This window comes from Pogona vitticeps, chromosome 11, assembly GCF_051106095.1.
Source record: "Pogona vitticeps strain Pit_001003342236 chromosome 11, PviZW2.1, whole genome shotgun sequence".
NCBI classification, from domain to species: Eukaryota; Metazoa; Chordata; class Lepidosauria; order Squamata; family Agamidae; genus Pogona; species Pogona vitticeps.
The window spans coordinates 12,454,910-12,459,605 of NC_135793.1; the positions used below are offsets into that span (position 1 = coordinate 12,454,910).

At 39.3% G+C, this 4,696-nt stretch overlaps 1 pseudogene; it reads left to right on the plus strand.

Moving 5' to 3' along the window:
- Positions 1–4,312: 4,312 nt before the first annotated feature.
- On the plus strand, positions 4,313–4,412 carry LOC144584517 (U6 spliceosomal RNA; annotated as a pseudogene).
- The last annotated feature ends 284 nt before the right edge of the window (positions 4,413–4,696 follow it).

Consider the following 4,696-nt stretch of genomic DNA (forward strand, 5'->3'; position numbering starts at 1 on the left):
CACAATGGACCTCTAAGCCATTAAATGTTTTTAAAAAATTGTAAAAGTCTGACTATAGGATGGGATGTGGAGAAATGAAGTGAAATAATTAATAATTACCTTTTTTTATTGCACAACTGTTTTAATTAAGCCTGTAGAATAAGGTATTAGATCTGTGAGAAGAAAGTCATAAAGGAAGATAGCCAGTCAGGAAGAAGGAAGGAGTGGAATTTAATACTGGACTCACTCAACATAGAGTTGTTATAGCTTGCTTTGAATGAAATCCTTGTTGCAATACATTTCGGGGGCCGAATGAGACAAATGGAGCTTCTGCAAATAGGCCAGTAGCAGGAAGTGAATCTTGACAGCTTTTTTCTGCTTCCATGCTTTCTAAAGGCATCATTCTGGTCACTGCTGGAAATCAGATATTGGCCTAAAAGGATCTTTCATACCAAGTCCCTTGTGTTCTTATAATATTCACAATAGTGTCTCCAGTAGTGGCTCTTTTTTGTTTAGGTATTTCTGGATGTGAGCTCCAAATGATACCGGGGAGTGTTTTGACAGTTTTGTAAGTAGTTCTTTCTAAACTCTGCACAGACCATATACCATCTCTATTTGTTTTTCCTCTACATCCCTTTCTACTTTATCATTATATTAATAGTAATCTTAGAACTGGAGAGCTATAAGGGACCCTCTGGATCATCAAGTCAAGCCCCTCTAAAGGAATCATACTCCCAAACTATGGCTCTGCCTTCAGATACCTTAAATTACTTAGCTATTCAGCTTAGAATGCTCCTGAAGTGGAAGTCAGGGTGAGAGACAGTAACTGTCCCAAAATCAACAAAGGAATTTAATGGCTCAGTAAAAATTTAAACCTGAATCTTTGAAATCCCTGCCCATCCCTGTAACTGCTTCATCACACTGGTTACATATTCAAGGAGAAGGCTTTGGAAAAAGAGCTGGTGTTTTCTGTTTCCAGTCCCTTTAATTCAATTGCACTTTTATAGTATAGTCTGTGTTTTCATACGGTAGCATTTGTGTTTTTATTTCTGACTTTTAAATTCCAACACCCATAGGGGTTTCTTGAATCCCAAGCTGGAAAGAAAGGTAGTGTATAAATCAAATACATAAAGTCAAAGTATAAATATTTTACACACACACACACACACACACACACACACACACACACACACACACACACACACACACACAGAGAGAGAGAGAGAGAGAGAGAGAGAGAGAGAGAGAGAGAGAGAGAGAGAGAGAGAGAGAGAGACAAAGTATATATAAATATACCATATATATGCAGTATATAAAAAATATAAAGAAATACAACAACCATTTTGGGGGCAAGTAAAAACTATTATCATACCACTGAGGTATGATAGGCCCAATAAACGTGGTCTCAATTCATTTCTTGAAAAGTAGGTTGCACTGAATTGTGATCTTCAAGTATGTCAGTGCAGTCATTCACAAGACTGATTCATTATGCCAGAAAGTCTAGAAAATGGTTTCATGAGGTTGTTGTAGAAGGTGACAAGAAACTGGCATGCTGATGCCACAGAGTAAACATGAAGAGCCTCATGGCGCAGTGGTTAAAACACTGTACTGCAGCTAAAACTGTGCTCACGACCTGGGGTTCAAATCCCAGGTAGCCGGCTCAAGGTTGACTCAGCCTTCTATCCTTCTGAGGTCGGTAAAATGAGTACCCAGCTTGCTGGGGGGGGGGGGCAATGTGTAGCCTGTATAATTAAATTGTAAACTGCCTGGAGAGTGCTTGTAGCGCTATGGGACGATATATAAGTCCAATAAATAAATAAATAAGATTTTTTTTCTAGTAGTAAACAGCTGGATGCTGCTAGATCTCCTACTCAGACATTGCATTTCGGGATGAAGTTAAAAGCTGAAATCCTATTGTATTTTGTGTAAAGTGAAGTTACACTTATGTCACCTTGTAGGAAGCAATGGCCAGGCACATTGCCTGCTCAATTGTGCAAGTAGTTGTGCAACTGCCCCATGGACATGCTTGGTATGAATTTTGCAACCACTTGCACAACGTCAAGTTACCCATTTGTAGCTACACAAGAGGATTTTCATACCAGGATGTTGGAAACTGAGGCAATGAAGCTCATTCAACAACGAAGCTTTCTGGGACATCTTAGACCAGATTCCCAGCCTTGGGTAACCCAGGTGTTCTTTGATTGCAACTCCCAGAAACCCTGGCCAGCAGAGCTGATAGTGAAGGCTTCTGGGAACAATTGGACTGGTCTATGACACCAAGGTTGGGAACCACTGTCTGAAACTGGGTGTGTGACCAGGTATGCAACAGTAACATGTTCCACCACCTTGTCAATTAGCTGCAATTAGCAGTGGCACCTTGCACTAACAAAAATATGATTTTGGTCATAGTCTTACTGGCAGTGTCTGTGCATTGTTCAGCTTGTTGCTGGGCTCGGACTCTTATTTGTCCTATTCATACAACCATTGGCCTGTTCTTGGTTCTGATTCCTTCTGAATCTGTTCTCTGTTGTTCTGTGCACATTTGGTGCTTCCTGGTCTTTATCTTGAGCAGCTGCCTATGTCCTAGCCTGGAACGAATCCTAATGAAGAGCAGCAGATCTTACAGAATGTGGAGACAATTGGGTCAACCTCAGTACTGATGAATGTGACAATGAAATGTCAGATGGCTCTTCCCCTCCCCTTTCCTTTTTTGATCATTGAAAGCTGTTGACTGAAAAAGCCTGGTCATGCTCAGTCGGCTGTGGAAGGAAGCAAAGCTCTCTTTATAATAGGAAGAAGGAATCTGATACCATTTTATGGTTCCTGTTCTTACCAATACCTTGAAAGTAAGCTAGTTTTGTCTATCAACATAATGTGCTAACTCTTGGGGTGAAAGAACCTCATTAACTTCATTCTAATTGTCCAACTTTGCTTCATAAGCAGTCATACAAATGGAGAAGCTATGGACTCAGCCCGCTGGACTTCATGTTTGAACTCATGGTCTTCCTTTATTTAGGCAACTTCAGTTTTTCTGTCTTCCTGAATTGGCCAGAAGTAAACATGGGAACAAAACAAATAATCCAGGAGAATTATGTCTACACAAACAATTGCAGCTAAGGGGGGTTGGGGTAAGCAATAAAATGGCTAAGACCATTGGGTTTAATTATAAATGCACTTCTGAGCTGTGTTCTAACTCTCCCAGTTAAATATATTAAACTAACTGTTCTACTGCTTTGCATAGTACATTAAACAACTTCATCATAGTCTCCTCTCTTGCATCAATAAACGTAGCATTTGTATTCCTCTTGCAGCAATGCTTTCTTCTCTCGTTCTGTTTTACTTCCTGTTAGGAATACAGATTTTGGAGCTATTTCCATTTTAGTCAAGCTTGATTAGTTGAAAGTGAAACCCAAACTACAGAAAATGCTGCAAACAACAACAACTTTTAGTGAGTGCCTGGAACAGGAGTTTTAAAAAGAGTGATGGGATAAGGATAGCTTTTTGCAAATATTGGAAGGAAAATATAGCCATGCTGTCAAAGTAGATGCAGTAGTATTGTAGATGCCTGAGCTATTTGTGTTAGAATTTAGATAGATAAAATATGAAACAAAGATTGGAAGCAATAAGAAAAATTAACATCCTTGTACATTGAGTAAATGCCTGTAGATAGCAGGAGATATTGATAATAGATCTGACACCTGCATATTGGGTTGAAAATCTTAAACCACAGTGGACGAACATTCAGGTTGTACACAAGTCTGATCTGTACATGCAACTGAAAAAAACTAAAGTTATTTTCACTTGTTTTTAAGCATTTATCGTGAACGTGCAAAGAAAGGAAATACAGTATCCTTGCCCCTCCATCTCCAGTTCTCCCATTCTTTTTGTGTAGGCAGCAGCAGTCTAAAGACAAAAGACAAATCTTAGAGGTTTTCTACAAGAATTGAAGCCCTCATTTCCCATGATCCCAATTCCTATGGAAAGTCTCCTTAGGTAGCACAGGCCTTTCATTTCAGACACATTGCCCTCTATATGTAAAGGCAAAGGAAGTGGCAATGGAGGAGGAGAGCTTAGCATGCCTGTGTATTTATTCAATAGGCAAAAAGAATAACAGAAGGTATTTAAGCAATCTATAATTTCAATTAGGTGTTGCAACTAAGCTTTTCCATAAATGTATCTGCTTTTATTGCTCGGAAATTCCAAAATTAGTTGGGTTGATAAAGCTGGTTAAAAAGCTAATGTGGTGTAGTGGAAAGAGCTAGGGCTCCAGAGATTTGAATTCAAATCCCTGCTTGGCCATAGACACTCTTAGGAGGAGTGCAGCAATAGTAAATCGCTTCGGCAGCACATATACTAAAATTGGAACGATACAGAGAAGATTAGCATGGCCCCTGCGCAATAGTAAATCACTCCTTGAACATCCCAAATACTGTGAAAACTGCAATATGGTCACCTTTGGTCAGAAGTGAGTTGACAGCATGACAGGACACTGAAGTGGGATGTGATATTTTGGTTAACATCATAGACCAAAGAGCAACATAGACCAAACAGCACATTCCACTGAAACTGAAAAAGGTGCCTTGAGCACCAGGAAAGGTTGGTCAGAAATATTCTAAGTAAACAAAGAATATATTTTCATTTCTAAAATACTCTTTACCAATGGTATATTAGTTTCACCAAAAGGTGAACATATGCATCTACTTTGATGGGTGGAAGA